Source organism: Nelumbo lutea, chromosome 2, assembly GCF_056320005.1.
Source record: "Nelumbo lutea isolate HS-2025 chromosome 2, American lotus-T2T, whole genome shotgun sequence".
Taxonomy (NCBI): domain Eukaryota; kingdom Viridiplantae; phylum Streptophyta; class Magnoliopsida; order Proteales; family Nelumbonaceae; genus Nelumbo; species Nelumbo lutea.
The window spans coordinates 112,791,994-112,809,495 of NC_142685.1; the positions used below are offsets into that span (position 1 = coordinate 112,791,994).

At 33.5% G+C, this 17,502-nt stretch overlaps 2 long non-coding RNA genes across 2 annotated transcripts; both read left to right on the forward strand.

The window, feature by feature from the left end:
* Positions 1 to 4,831: 4,831 nt before the first annotated feature.
* On the forward strand, positions 4,832 to 5,725 carry LOC148872882 (uncharacterized). Its single transcript, XR_016106608.1, has 2 exons — positions 4,832 to 5,112; positions 5,210 to 5,725. It is a non-coding gene; the product is annotated as an uncharacterized LOC148872882 (long non-coding RNA).
* A 5,467-nt stretch (positions 5,726 to 11,192) lies between these two features.
* Positions 11,193 to 11,800, forward strand: LOC148872883 (uncharacterized). The gene is made up of 2 exons (XR_016106785.1): positions 11,193 to 11,335; positions 11,448 to 11,800. It is a non-coding gene; the product is annotated as an uncharacterized LOC148872883 (long non-coding RNA).
* Positions 11,801 to 17,502: the final 5,702 nt, after the last annotated feature.

Sequence of the window (17,502 nt, forward strand, 5' to 3'; positions counted from 1 at the left end):
TACTTCTTCATCTATAAATACACAGGGTTTGAATGGTTCTTTACCCCATCGGATCATTCTCAATCAGTTTAGTTTTTTATCCTTTATTTATTCTTTAACTAGGTTAAGGTTTGAAACTTGAAGTTGAAAGTGAGAAAACGAGAGAGATGAGAGACGATGAGATTCAAGACTCAATCAAGAGAATGAAATGAATATTATTTTATTTTTTAACCATCTTTAAAATTTAAAATTTAATTCAGCCCAGGTCAGAATTTCTAGGCCCAGAGACCAGAGTATAGTCTCAGCATTGATGCCAATTCACGAGCAAGCATTGGTGTATAAAGTGGGGCTTTTTGACATTTTGAATGTTTATAGCTCAGCATCGAATTCAGAAGTCTGCATTGGGGTTAAGCTCTGCAGTGAAATGAATATTGTTTTATCTTTCAGTCCACCCCTAGGTGAAGCTAGGATTTCCTTGGGGTGGACTGAACCCTACCCATGGATTGATGCCAAATCATGGGTTGGATGTGGTTTATAGGGGGGCTACTAGTAGACTAGGAGGGGGCTGCAAAAAAGATTTATGAGGGGGATTGCAGTCCAAAAATCTCTCATTTTTTTGCATTTTCCCTATTTTCTTTTGTTTTAAAAATATAAGAAAGTAATCATTGTTTATTTTGAATAGACTAATAGAGAGAGTGATAATACAAATACAATATAATAAAGTAAAATATTAATAAGTCAAATAATATAAATAGGTTGAGGTTAAATGATAAAACATCAAACAACAAAAGTAAAAAATATTATTTAAAAAAATAATTCAAAAATCCACTAAACTTCCATTTAAAACAAGAAAATATTAACAAAACTTAGTAAAAATTAAAAACACTGATAAAAATCAAACTCAATAATAAGAAATTTAAATAAAATTCCATCAATAAAATTAAAAACATTTCAATTTCACTTAAAAACCAAACTTAATAAACAACAATAAAAATAAGAAATTTAAATACTAAAAATACTAATTGATAGTTTTAATAATATTATGATTGAAATATGGGTTTGATATATTGCAAATAGAACCCATGTTCTAATGTTGTACTTTGTTTTGTTATTCATTTTTATTTTATTAGATGACTTTATATTAATATATTTTTAATTAATTAATTAATTAATATTATTAAGATTAATAATTTTTATGAGTTGAGACCTTTGTTGTGCATAGTGCCCATACTACACAAGAGACTTATATAAAATAGAAGGCCTATTAAAGTTGATATAAAAATAAAAAGTTAATAAAATTTTAAAATGTAGAACCCATTTTATCACTGATATGAAGAAAACAAGCTAAACGGGTCTATCTAGAAACCTGTAAAGTGTGACACACGACATACAACAACAACAATAACAACGACAAAAATTATTATTATTATTATTATTATTATTATTATTATTATTATTATTATTATTATTATTATTATTATTATATAATTTAAAACCCAATAACTATAATTAATAAAAGTTGCTAAAGTTAATACAAATATTAAAATTTAGCAAGTTTTTAACTAGCAACTATTAAAAGTTAGTATTAATTTGTACTTAGGGATGGCCATTTATAAAAATTAGTATAATTAATATTAATAGGATAATTAATAATAAAAATTATAAAATTATAAAAATAATAAAATAACAATTTATTAAAAATATAAAATAATAATTATATTTGTGCTTATAAAAATCAACATAGGTATAAATTTATCTATTTTCCCCTTTTTTTGTATTTTTTCTTATTTTTTAAATATAAAATAATAATAATTATGCCATTAACAAAGTTGTATATCATTAATATTTAAAGTTGCACACTATTACCAAGATATTATATTATTAAAGAGAGAGAGAAACAGGGATAGATAGAGAGAGATTATATTACAAAAGAGAAACAATTAAGAAAGAGTATTAATGTGTGTGTGTGTGTGTGTGTGTGTGTGTGTGTATGAGAGAGAGAGAGAGCACTTATATTATTAAAGAGAGAGATGGGTGATGTAAGGACATTTGGGTATTTTAGGCCACCCTTAGGGACTAAAGAACTCATGATACAAGTCCCCTAAAACTGTAATATTAACATAATAATAAACATTATTACCTTTATAATAAGATAATGATAAAATAATAGTACTATAATAAAGTATTACTAAAATAATAATAGAAAACAATGATATTAATTAATTAATAATAATAATAATAATTTGTTATAATAATATTACTACTAACTAAGTAATAAATAAATAATAAAATAAAAATATTAATATTAATAATTACAAATGAAATATTAATATAAAATATTCATTCTAAATACTAAGATATTAAATATTAAATACTAATAAAATTAAAATTAAAAAGTACTAATAAAATAATAAAAATGTTAGTTGATTCCAATTCCAACTCCAAATGAACCAAAAATAACATTTTATACTTATATACATTTATTATACATATATACTTTTAAAAATAATTGTTTTTTTAACTTTTTTATTTTTATTGTCATTTTAAACACAATAAGATGGTTGTAGATTAAATGTGAAGATGCAAATGTGGATATAGATTTCATAATCCAATTCGGATGTGGATGCAATTGGTTCTAATCAAAATCCAATCCGTTTATGATCCTACTATCTACATTGTATGGGGTTCAGGTAGATTTAAGCTATACCTAGCTCAGAAGAAAATAGTTGCTTGAGCCCAAAAATTTGTTGGTTTAGTCAGGTGTAGTCTAAGTTATAAATGATCATCCCTGAGTAGGAGTCATAAGACATTTATAATTAGGTCATTATTAATTTTAATTTTTTAATTAAATTTTATAGCTTTATATGGAACACAAATGGTTTATTTTATTTCTTTTAGTATTTTTTTTACTTTTTATTATTATTTTATAAACTACTATTTTTTATTAATTTTCTTAAATTTTAATAGTTTCTAGAAAAAAATTTGCTAAAATTTAATTTAATTTATTAGGTTTTGAATTATAGTTTCATGACAATTAACCAATTAATAAGATTTAAATGTGAATAGGGACGACAATGTTTCCCATCCCATCGAATACTCAACTTCCCTGACCCGATGAAATTGAGGATGGGTATTGCCTTGGTAGGGATGGGGATTGATAATGATATCCAACCAAGGATGGGGGTAGAAATATTGGAGATGAGGATTTATTTCATAATCTTAAACCTTGAGCTTGGACTTAAATTAATATAATTATTACTAAACAAGTTAATTTATATATTAATTTAATTATAATATTTAATGATTAATAAAATAAAATAAAAAATAAAACACTAATGGATGATATTAAAAAATAACTATTTATTAATATGATTATTTTTCCTTGACAAATCTTGTGCATCACACGGGTCCCCGCTAGAACTATCTAAATTCGATTCGAATTTAAATTTTAGAATACCATTTACAAGCCTACCATCGACCCAACATTTGGAGCCGTTACACTTTGAGCATAACGTCATCATGAATGGAGCCTCATCTATAAATTGGGACTGATTGCTTTCTCACTCCCTTGCTATTGTTTGCTCACATTGGCACCTTGGCTCCCTCATTACCTTGGTTAAGTTAACCGTCAAAGTCTCTGGCCCCTAGGTTCACACCCTGGAGTTAGCATTTGACATCTTTTGGTGCTTATAAGTGGGACCTTGGCCAAGATATCTCAGAAATTCTCAAATCATCCTCTCTATCATCTTCGGTAACATCAGAAAGAATAAAGTACATGGCATATGACATATCAACTGTGTCCTACTTGCCTCCCTAAACCTCTCAACCCATACCTTTTCCATAACTCGTAGCGGGTTGGATTTTAAGAATTCAAACCCTCTTGTAGATGAAAATGCAAAACTTTCCTCGACCCTATAAACATCTAATTTCCTATTATTTCTTTCTATATATAACCAATAAATAAGTAAAATTATATAAACAAACAATCAAATTTCCAATCATTGATTAATTAGGCATATAAAAACACAAACTATCAATTATTCTTCACACATAAAATTTAAAATATTGTTAAATTTAACAATTAGATAGAATTCAGATGCTTTCTAACAATATTAGGGTCAAGGAGGATTGGATTTAGCCTAATACCATATCCATACCGGTATGCGTTGTAGAAATACCATATCCTTTCTTTCTCACACACACAGATATTTTAAAATAATGAAAAAAACTGTATGTTCCAATATTTGATTTCGTTCATCACATTTGTTAGATAAATATATATTGATATTATATATATATAATATAAATATATAGCATTTTCAGCAAGTTTATTATCATTTGGTCCATCAGATTAGAACTGATTCTACCCTGTTCCGACCCAGTCTCGATTCATTGACAGCTTATCCCGGTTTATGGACCTAAAACCCCATGCCCTAGTCTCGATTCATTGACAGTCTATCCCGCCTATAAACTTAAAACTCCATGCCCAGCACGGCCCAGATGATCGTGTCGGATCAGTCTGCCGCCCTAATTTACACCTTTAGGTCCACCGTTATGACCGTTAAAATTCCACCATTATATTAAAAACCTATTATTTTATATGGATTAGTCAGCATTAATAAATTACTAAGTCCAGATAGATTAATTTTTATTAATTAATAAAAAACAACTGATCATGATGAGCGTCACCAAATCAAAAACTCTCTAATGAATTGCAAATTGTCATCATTTGTCGTTTTATTACTTTATATGCAAGTGGCAGGGTGTTAGACTGATTCATCTCTTCCACCAGTTTGTCCAAATCAACCTTTTCTCCTTCTTTAAATTGACTCTGTAACTCCAGTCTTGAATCAAATTTCAAGCCCACAAACTCCAATACATCGAAACAGAAAGTAGAATCAATTAATCAAACACGGTTTCACTGACTCAGGAAGAACCCATTATTCATCTATATATAACTCTACCTGATTGAGAAGCTAGCACCCGGCAAGACTGAAATTAAGACGATCAATCATCATCATAACTGTGCACGCAAACAAGAGTACTCCCTCTCACGGCTCCAATTGTGATTACCAGAAACCCGTCTCAAATGCCAAACCTGAAAACCACAAATCAACAAAGCTCTCTACTTAGGTAAGTTTATTATTCTAAACGTTTAGTTTTCTGTATATGAATCATTAAAACTAGTCTTTTGTTCTGATCAGCTTGCTTTTTCTCATTGTTTTGACAGGAGGAAGAGACCCAGGAAGCCACCAATCGACAGAGGCGATCCCCCTCAGACCAACTCCACTCTCAAGGCCAAAAAGGTGACAAAGAAGACAGGTTCCGGCAAACCGTCCGGGATCAATATTCTTTCCAGGTCTGCACCGCCGATAAGTAAAGGTGACCCTCCTCAGACGAACAGTGTTCTCATGGCCAAACCCAACAAGCCGGAGATAGATAAAGGCAACCCTTCCCAGCATAACGCTATTATCGAGGGAAGCAGCTAGCAGTGAGGAAGCTCACGCTGCGATTAGCAAGCAGATGGATCATCACGAAGTAGGGATGACAGTTGAGTTGCGGTGAATTGATGAGATTCTATTCTCTGCTTTATGAGAATAATTTTCCTCATTTATTCAACTGTTTTCTTTTTTCTGCTTCAAAGCTGCATGTATTATTAAGAGAACTGTACTCTAGCTTGTTTGAAATTTGAATTAGATGTAATCGTTGATACCACAATAAATAAGCAATTACAGTACCAAAAAAAGTGATACAGCAAATATCATCCACACCAATCTGCATCTCACATGTAGTCACCTCGGTCCTCAGAGGGTATCCTTAATTCCTTATCTTTTCATAGGCCTCGAGGGGGTATTTTCAATATTTCACCCATGGCCTCAATGACGGGACCCGTGCCGAGGCATTACAACCAAGGCCGAGCCTTTAACTCACTAAATGCAAGAGTGATTTATTTGTTTGCAAAATCGAGAAAGGTAACCGTTTATAACAATTAGGCATGCCACTAGGCACCACACCAACGTAATAGTGAAAAAATGACTAATCGTTTGTAGAAGTTTAAAAAAATAATTTCCCTAAACAGTAGATGTGTATAGAAACCGAAGTCCACTTTTATCATTCTCAATGCATAAGAAAGAGCATGAGAGGGAAACTGCTGAAGTGGTGCTTATGTGGTAGCATTTATTGAATAAATGCCCACGGAACCAAACACCCTCATAGTCGGTGTTTGGTATCCATGTCGTTTTCTCAGAAAATGGTGCCACGTAGGTGCCACATCATCAAAAAAACCGGTGCTTCAAAAAATGACCTTTTGTTTGACATTATTTTCCAAAAAAAATGTTGCTCCAGACCATGCATTGGAAATCGGGAAAGTGTGGTATGAAAAAATGCCAAATTCACTGTTTTCTCAGAAAACAGCTCGTGCTGCCAGTGGTGCAATGATGTGGCATCAATATGACATCATCTTGGACATTGGATAATATAGACCAATGCTGAAAATGATTCTATAGCACTAGTACCATACAAAACCAGTGTTGCTTTCCCAGGAAACAGCCTAGGTAGCAATATTGTTTCCAAACAAAAAATAAGTATTGTTTTCTCCTAGAAACAATGTTGTGTTCTCAACAACGATGCCAAACACCTACATGCGGAGCCATTACAAGATAACCATAACACCACCATTAATGGAGCCTCGCCTAAAATTTGGGATTGAAGGTTATTTCTCTTATGCACTCTTCCTCTCTTGCTCTTATTTGCTCACTAGGACACCTCGACTCACTTTAACTAACTTAGCATCTGTTTGGCATCAATGACGTTGCTTCAGGAAATGCCACTTCAGAAAAAAATGGTGCTCTAGGAAATGCCTATTTGTTTGGAATCATCTTCCATAAAAAATAGTGCTCCAAGCCACACCTTGAAAATCAAGAAGGCATGGTTTGGAGCAATGCCGAATTTAACATTTTCTCAAATTGCAGCATGTTGCTACCAATGAAGATTTTATGTGGTAGTAAAACAAAATATATATATATATAGGACTTTCCCTATATTTTATGAAAAAATATAGGGAAAAAAAGAATCTAGATGGAAACCAAAATCCCATTGACCAATTTTCCGCCTCTCAAAATTGGAAAAAAGAACACCTCCTAAAAAACATGATATATACTCGAATTGACCTGAGGTTTGAGCGCCATCTTCAGAAATAGTGTGAAATGTTAGTTTTGGTCAACATCTAGGGAATATAGACCACGTGACCAGGCAATTGAGCCCCACCAAGCACCAAACTACCATTCTTTAACCTTTTGTCTTTTTCCATTGAACCAGTATCAGTTGAACAATTCTTGCAAATAGCATCTGCGTTTCTCGCTCTTATTGCCTCCTCTATTCATGGATCAACAGTTCTGTAAACTTCGTTTTGCTTTGCTAAGCGTCATTATTTCAGTTATCCTAGTGGAAACCTTTTTTTTTTCATATCAGTTGCTTTCTTCCAAAGGTTTCATGGGTTGCTCAATTTAAAGAATTTTAGTTAGGATTTTGGTTTATTGATTAATCAGATCAAAGTTGGGTGAATAAGTTCAACTACATTTAGACCCTTGAGCTTTCATTTGTGATAAAGAACCCCTGAACTTTCAAATTCCAATATTTTGCCCCTTTCGTTAGTATTATGCTGATTTAACTTCAAACAAAATTCTCATTTGACTTATTTGTGCTTGTTAAACATTTTTAAGTATCCGTGCTACCCTGTGGTTTTGTAGCCATTTGGATGGAGTATAATTGATTATCGAAAATCAATGTAAAACCCTACTCACATCAAATTTTACATCGATAATTGATGTAAACTATATAGTGCAGCGAGAACACCAGTTAAGAGATTGGTTTAGATCTTCACTCGCAAGAGAAGTGAAGGCTTACACCCCACGTAACGATAGGTGCCTCAAGATGGAAACAGAGATGGAGATAGAAAGTTCTTGGTTAGATGTCTCTTCTACACCTTTGGTGTTGCCAATCTGGAGTAGAAAATCCAAGCTGTTAAGGGATTGTTATGGAATTTGGATTAGTTGAACGCTTTAACTATTCAGCGGTTGTAGAACCAATGATGAGGTTTCATGCTAGTAATAAATTCATGGGGCCCATGTATTTAATATTGCCATGGAACCTTATCATTGGTTCCATAGGCCGCTAAATAGCTAAAGTGTTCAGTTAAACTTTGCTCATTGTTATGACCTTCGTCCAATGGCTACTCCGCCATTCTAAGGCACTCACAACTAGGGGTGGATTCGAACCAAGCCAGATATATGGCTATTCGAGCTTGGCTTGCTAAAACTGTGTTAGGCTCGATTGAGCTCGATTTCAATCTCAATTCGAGCTAGAGACTTGAGCTCAAGCTTGGTTAGAACTTGACTACAAGTCAAGTTTTTTTCTAAAAAATAAAAATTATACATATAATTTTTTTTATTTTGTTTTACATATAAAAAAAATAAAAATTATTTACTGTTATACATAAAAATTAAAAATATTATTATATACAATAAAAATTATTTATTACACATATTTATATATTTATATGTATGTATGTATGTACGATAAAAAAATATTTATTTATTATACTAGGCTCAATTAGGTTCATGAGCCTCACTAGGCTTGAGCTTAGCTCAATTAGCAAATAAGCCTATATATCAGGCTCAAAGCTCGATTTAAATCGAATTGAGCATCAAGGGAAGGGGAAGAAAAGGCAGAGGAAGAAACAGTTCAGCTGATTAACTTGTGGGCCTTTATTTCTGGTTTGTTGGGGTATTCTCTAGCTCTAGGCTTTTGGTGTTTAGGTTCTAATCAAGGATCTAGTTCCAATTTTCCTCGTGAGCTTTTGTCGTGTTTGGTTTTGGCCCTTGTGTTGTTTGGGCTGTAAGTAGTCTGCTCCCAAATCCTAGAATTGTAGACTTTGATACAAGATGGGTTTTTTGTCTTCACCTGCCTATAAAAACAATTGTTCACAAAAAGATAAAATGGGTGAAATGGATTCTCCCTTCTCAAGAGTGTTTGAAGCTTAACACCGATGGGGCCTATAGAAAAACCCAAGTCTAGGAAGGGGAGGAGGGATTATTCGTGATAGCCAAGGAATTAATATAGCAGGTTTCTTCTCCTTCTATGGTCAGTGCACGTCTATCCAGACTGAAATAAAAGCAATCCATGAAGGTCTCACCCTTTGCTTGAATTTAAATGAGACTAGCATAACGGTGAAATGTGATAATCAAGTCATTATTTCTATAATTGACGAAGGAAAAGCGCCCCCTGGAATATAGGGGGTGAACAAAACAAATCGAAAAACTGAACTGATTGAAACCAAACTGAAAAATCGATTAATTCAATCGATCAGTTCGGTTTTGATTTGGTGTTTTTAAAAAATTGAAGGTATCGGTTCGATTTCGATTAACCAATATAAAAAATCGGTAGTTAACTGAACCAACCAGCATATATATATTTCTATATATTTTATATATATTTATGTATATTATATATATTTTTTATTATTTATTATTTAAAATATAATATTTTATATATATTTACAATTTTTATTATATATTTATATTTTAAAAATTAAAAACCAAAAAGCCGACAAACTGAGCTGACAATTAATTGAACCGATTAACCAATTGGTTTTGATTCGATTCCAATTACCGGTTTTCCAAAAACCAGTTTTACCAATTCAGTTCAAAAAAATGCCCCACATATAAAATTTTTCTATAAATGTCAAGAAATTATGCAAATTACCTCACATATGTGAATTTCTTTCCATCACATATAGAGAGAGGCCAAAGCTCTTGATGATTGCATTGGATTGCTAATACCTAGTTAATTGTATTTTTCTTTTTTGGGTGGATTTGAGCGGTTCAGGATGAGATATTTTGTATCTTGGGTTTGGGGCAAGGTGGGCTTTGTCCTCTCATGTTTTTATAATTATAATGATTTTATTAATAAGCTCCTCCACCGCCTGGTGAAAAGTTTGGAGCTTTGCAAAAAAAAAGTAAATTCCTTTGGGATTGGATGGCTTTGTTTCATTGTATACTTCTATATTCTTTTTATTTTCTTTTTTAATAAAAGATACCTTACCTTTTAAAAACATGACGTAAACTATAACTTAAAAAAGAAACCACGTAAACATTTGCATTGATAATCCATCGGAATAATTGTACTTCTTTTTCTCAATACTGTAAATAGAGGGCAAAGCGTTAGAATGTAAAAATTCAGGGGTCTTTGTGACAAATAAAAGTTTAGGAGACTTAGGTTGTATTTGATTCCGTGGGTGTTTATTGAAAATATCCTGCGACATCAGCACCACATAGGTATTGGAATTTATTGAAGATAAAACAAAATAAAATAACTGTTTGGTTTCACTATTTATCAAATAAATTGCAGAAAATTGAAACGCTTTGAATTTTGTACATGAAGGGGGAAACGTCAAATTCTTGTTTCCCCCAATGCCCCAACATTTCTTAAAACCAAATGCTGATATAGCACACTTTAATGGGTATTAATTTGAAGTGGAGAATAAAAAAAGTTTAAAGTGAAATCCAACCAAATAACAAAAATAGAAAACATTTAAAATAAAAAAAAATATAAATAAATATTTAACATGAAAAAATACAAATAAAAACCTATCCATAAACGCACAAGAAACCAAGCACATAATAAGTATCACTACCCCAAAGTATAATATAGGATGATAATCTTTAGTTTACCTTAATCCTTTCCTATCTTAACCACATGGAACATTAGACCTGATTTGAAGTTTTTTTTTAATAATAGACCTGATCTGTTATTACAACCTTACTTGAATGAGAAAAAACAAAATAACCATTATAACAGAAAATACGAAATAACAAAGAAATAAAAGAGAGAGAGAGAGAGAACAACAAGAGATTGCATATATTTACCTGATTCGGACATATTGATCTGGTAGCTTTTTCTTACTCTTGGATCAAAATTGAAACCGTCAAATCATCAAGGACTTCCAATCTGCTGACCACAAGACTTAGACTGAGACATCACTTTTGACTTTTCAAAAACACGCTTATTTCTGATTGGTGAGGAATGGGTCAGTCAACAATCCCTTCAGCTAAACCAGACGGTGAAGATGGGTTTTGATCTCTGACCACTAATAAATTTATACTTTCACCAATCTGGTGAAGATGTATATATATACACACTACTGACTACTGATCAGGACTGAGAGAGAGAGCTCCAAAACCAGAAACCCATAATCTCCTCACGCTCCATCAATGGCTCTGCTGTGTACTTCCGTGCCAAGAACCTTGCTTCAGATGCCGATTTCGAAACCCATTCGTCAGCGAAGGACGATGATCATGTTAGTTCACTTTGCTAAATCGTTTCTTTTATGTATACATCGATCTGTCTTATTGTTTGGTTGATCATTTTCTGAACCTTTTTTATTGATGTTTTCTCTTTCCTTCGGACAGAACTTGTGCAAAACCCAAACCCGATAAGGGAAAACCTCCTCAAACCAATGGTGGTGGTCTCCGGGTGAAAGACAGAAGCACGAGAGAAGGGAAGACGAGTCTGAGTGGATTGGCTAGGAGCTTGGAGGAAGTTGAGATAAGCAAGGGAAAAGGCGATGATCAGGATTCCCATACAGCGTCGGTGGAGTCGGCCGGCGAATCTTCATGAATGAAAACCAGTCTGTCGAAAGTATGGCGTTGCTCCCAATAACTGATACTGATGATGGAGCTGTGAGATGAGATCTCCTTGTTGGTGTCAAATTTCTACTGATTAATTATCATATATATTCACAGAATGTTGTTTCTGGGGTTTATTTCCTTTTCTTTATTGAACAGCTGAAAGAGTGAAAGCTGATGGTTTTTTTTTTCTTTTTCAATTTGCCCGAATTCGAATTCCAATCGGTCCAGTAAAAGGTGATTTAACTTTTATAAATTAATTTGATTTTGCTTAAATAAATAAATAAATATATTAGACATATTTATATAACGGGTCATTGATAAATGATAACTCCCTAGACAGATTAAAAAAAAATACTAAAAAAGTGAAACATTCAAATTATCGAGGGTTTTTTTAGACTAAGTTATATCTACATGAAATTTATATTATGCCCATCAAATAAATGTTGTACTTATCGAAGAATCATAAGTTCAAGTATTTCATTTATTTTTTTTCAATTTATTTTATTATATTAAGTCATTTTAATTTATTTCATTAATAATACATGATAATATTTTGATACTTTTAATTTAACTTAGCAACTTCTTTCAATGTCCAAATACAGTCCAGTTTTTTATCCGGATCCAATCTAAATTCGATAGGCGATAGATGAGTTTTTCTTTTGGATCCAAATATTAGCGAATCACATTCCACCCGATCCGTTCCGATCCGTTTGCCGCCCATAAACCAGAGCTAGCAAAAAAAAAAAACAGTGGCACCAAATCCAAAGCAGAATGTTTGTGGCAAAGGCGTCGTCCACGAGATACAAAGTCCAAAGATTCTTGTAAGTGGACAACTTGGGATTACATCAATAGGTCCACCTGATTTGCTATTTTGTTCTATTTTGGATATCATGGGGCCCACATGTTTGTTTTGCCTCTTTTTTGTGTGGCAATGGAGGGCCCATTACAACTTTAAAAGGAGGTAATTTTGCATCGTGCCAACTAGATGGTTGGTAAGGGGGGGAGTCCGGATCTCTTACCCACGTCTCCCAAAATGCCAACTTAAGATACAAACAATCCTTCTTCTTATTGAAACTTGAATCAAGTTGAGAATTGATGAATAGAGAGAGTATAAGAGTATATGTGAGAGTGATGTATGAGGGATTGAGATTTAAGAGAGTATAAGAGAGTATGAGAATGGTGGAGGATAAGGCTATTTCCCAAAATAGTCGTCTTTTAGTTGTTGGGAAGGGTATTTTGGTCATTATAAAGCCGTTTATAACTTTACCTAAATACCCCCTAAACTAATTGTTATATAGTTGTTTGGGCCCATTATTGTTATTTTATCTCCCCAAAGACAAAATACATAAATACACCCATATAGTTGTTGGGGGGTATTTCTGTAAACACCCCCCAAAAAAAAAATTTGAAACTAGCCATTAGGGGTCTCAAACAGCTAGTTCTTCAGGTGGGTTGTGCTCAAACCACTACAGGCCTATGGGTTGGGCCATGCTAGCCCGCGGGCCACGAGTGGCATGGCATGATAGTGCAGGCATGCCAACCCAGCCCACAAACCTAAAACCTCAACCCTGACACGGCCCATACAATTGTGCCATGCCACGACATAACCCGTCAACCATTGGATCGGGCCAGCTCAAAATCATGTGAGACAGTGAGCGGCACGCTCAATTTACACCTCTACCCTTAGCCCCAACACTGTGATAGTGGAACTTGATCATAATGCTACAACCAACTAGAGATTTTACCAACCAAGCAAGAGTGGAATCCCGATTTTTTAGAGTCCAAAAGCTAAAAAACATGGATGGGGTGGGGAAGGGAGCAGGGGTAAATTGTTCTATTATGTTAATAGTATAAATGGGTATTCTGCAGAATTTTGAGGCATAAGGGGACCCATAGGGATTGGTCCCTACAACCAAACCACCATCATATCGACGTTTGTAGAACACTGGTGTGCCCATTCGTGATTGTTTACATCATATAAGCTATGCACATAGCATATCCTATTTCTTAGTGTGTCTATCTCATACGTATAAGCATTCAGTGTATATACATGTAATAGGGCACTTGTCATAGACTGAATAGTAAGTGTAAGAAAAAAAATGTGTTTTCAATCTGTTGGTGATTTAGGTTAAATTTGGCATTCCTTATTTTTAAGGACTTATCTCCTTTTTGCAGTTAAAATATCCCTACGAACACTGAATTTTTAACAGTCAAAATGAGATAAGTGCTTAAAATAAGGAATGACAAATGCAGTCTTAACCAGTCAGACCCAAGGTTCAAAATTTAGATATGTATTGGGTCGTATCAAGGGCTTCTTGATATGCCCCTACATGGGGTGTTTTAGGGTTTATCCTAATTCAAGGGGTAGATAGGTCTTAAACCGACCCCTATGAATCAAATTAAAAAATATATACATATATATATAAAAAAAGGGGGAATGAGCCCCAATACAGTCTAATACGTTACTACCGACCATATATTTTGAACATTGGTCAAACCATAGATTTTGATCACAATTCCAATTTGGATCAATCTTTAACCCACTATATTACAAAAAACAAAGTGCCTTGATCAATAAAACCCAAACGGTTGAACCATCAATCCATGAGTACACAGTAGGATAATCAACTTGAATAAAAAGGCTTGGAGCCAAGGATGGCTGCCACTAGTGGATAAAAAAAAAAAAAAACCCGAGTATCTTAATTGACGAGCCAACTCATGAATCACCTTATTCGCTTTTCTGATAGCAAGGTTCAAATAGATACGATATCATATCATATTGGTGGGGTTTTCGATACAAGAAATAAAGGAGTTCAAATTGGCACCCCACAGAGTTTGCCCCATACATACCCCATAAGTATATCTCACCGTGCATTGAGAACATCTCTTATACTTGTCATAGTAATATGTTTCCAATACATAGTTAGGATGCATTGTGGGAATTTGATGTGAATTCTAAGGAGTTAAGACAAATCCCTAACCAAAGTAATGGAAAAAAAAAGAAAAAAAAAAAAAAAAACTAAAACACTCGATATGCCTGTTGGTACATATCAAGTGTATCGACACTTTAAATGTTGTCTCATAGTATGAGTGTACTGACCACTGAACATGGAAACAATTAACCAAAAACTTAGGGTCATAAACTAAGACATATTCCACATTGTATTCATTTAATTCATTCGCCTATTTACAAGATTCTATCCACACAGAAGAAAGTATTACAGGGGAGAGATATCTCTTAATGGAATTGGAAAACTTGCTTGAAATGGAAGAAACCCATTGGAGGCAGCGCTTGAAATGTCATTGGTTGAGCTCGGGTGACAAAAATATTAAATTTTTTCACTCAATTGCTTCTAATAGAATGCGTAAGAATAATATCGAGTGGTTACAGTTAGGGGTATCCATGGTTTGGTGAATCAAATCATGGGTAATTTTTGTAAACTAAACCGGTACCATCGGTTTTTCCATTTCTCCAAATCGATACATTGGTTAACCGGTCCAACTGTTTTGGTTTTTTACCGGTTTGATTCTTCGGTTTTTTGGTTTTCTATATTTATAATATATATTATAAATAATAAATGATATATAATATATTATAAATATTTTAAAAATATATAATATAGTTATAGTTTCGAACCTGGACTGATGACATGGCTTCAATAGAAAGGTTGATATGTGATTATTACTCTAATTTATTCTCCTCCACAAATCCTTATCATTCTTTCTTAACAGATGAAGTGGTGTCGAGTGACATTTTTTTATTCAGATAATTCCTTGCTGTCTGTAATTCCAATAACTAATGAAATCCGTGTAGCTTTATTTGACATCAGCCCTATGAAAGCACCAGGCCCTTATGGAATTTCCTCTCTTTTCTACCAAAATAGAGCCGTGTAGCATTGTCCTATGGCATATTTGGACTGCAAGGTGTAAAGTCGTTTTCAAATATGTCGATCCAGAAGTTGATAGAAGCATTAATCTCATCTTAATGTGCTCAACTTAATGACTTGGAAGCTCATCTTTTAAACTCTGAGTCAAGTTCTTCCCTTCCCTCCCCTTTGGAAATGTCCTCTTCCTAATCATACAAAAATTAATTTTGATGGAGCTACAAATGCAAATTTTGTACAGGTGCGGGAATTATAGCACGTGATTCCTCTGGTAATTTGATAGTGGCTAGATCAATTAAACATGGCCCCTGCGCTTCTCTGGAGATAGAAGTTTTGGCCCTTCTAGATTCAATTATCTATTGAATTCCAATTTCATCATGTTTCTTTTGAAGGAGATGCTCTATAAGTTTTAAACTCCCTACACTGTTGGGATCTTCCTCGCTAGTCCATTGGTGGATTCTCTCAATCATTGTATATTGCAGGGTAATACTTCAGCAAAACTCCCATTCCTCAGTTCATTTCGTTGGCCGTTCAGGTAACCATGTGCCTCATTTAGTGGATTCTCTCAATCATTATTTTTTTGGATTTTGAGAGTGGGAAAGTTGGTCAATGGGTTTTTGGTTCCCATTGACCAAGAATCTCATGTTCATTTTTTGGATTTATGTGGGGACCATGGAAAGTTTATTTTCTGAGTATCACTTATGCAGATAAGTGGTACCCATCTCCTAAATGGGTAAATAACTTTCTCACCTAGGGGGACAGTTGCTAACACTTGAATGAGACAAAAATGTCCATTTTAATAATAGATTTTTATGGCTAAAATGATTATTACCTTATTTAACTAGGAAATAAAAGAACATGGGTGAATGCACTTACCTGGGTAAGTGTTTCCCAGCAAGTACCTAGGCAAGTAACTTACCAAAAAGCGAACGAGGCCTTGGTCTACTCCACCTTACTTCATTACTAATGCTTTATATTTTGATTGTATTTTGAATTGAGGATGATTGCTAGCTTTGCCTTTTTGGCGTAAAAAAAAAAAAAAAAAAGATATGGTGAGTAAGAGGAAGTTGCATCAGGCCTAGAGATAGCAAGTTCTTGATTCAGGTCTGAGAGTCCAATTCAAAAATCACCTTCATGAGACTCACCTCGCTACTACTGATGCTTCCAACTTTAACGCCAAAGCTTTGAACATCTCCGCAGATTTACATCAAACCTTTTCCCCTCCTTATATCACAAGTAAAATGTCTCCATTCTCTTCACCAAAAAATACAGCTAAGGGTCGCATAATGGTCTTAGCTTTAAAAGCTGCATCACCGTCACCGTTATCGGTGATGACATTATAGATTAACTTAAAACAACTGCTATTAGAGATCATATTCCACCGGATTCTCATTTGAAGGAATGGCCATTCTCTCTCTCTCTTGAGAATAAAATCCCATTTTAATTGATTTTAATTCTCATTCTAATTCCTATTTGAACCAAACAAATTATGAGAATAAATTATTCTAATTTTAATTTCAACTATGGTCCAAACGACCCTAAAACTCTTTTTTTTTCCTGATCAATGGTTTCTCTTAATATTTTACATAGCAACACTGGAGAATTCTTTGGGCTTAAAGGAGCAGACGTGATCAATATCAATCCAGCCCTCAAGGCCCGATTCTTCAGGCCTACACAATAGCCTGAGTCTAAAACTTTTATGCCCAACAAACCCAGCCTGGCCCAGTCAAAAATAATATGATAAAATATGAATTTTAAGAAAATAAGATATTATATAATATCTATATTATATAGTGCTCATACTTGTCTTAATTTGCATGGGAGACATAAAAATTAAATATTTTAATAGTACAATATCATATAATATGCATACTTTGGTATCAATAGCAGCAACCCCTTTTACCAAAGTCGAGCCTTTTCTACAAGAAGAAATCTCTATTTTTCCTTGGATT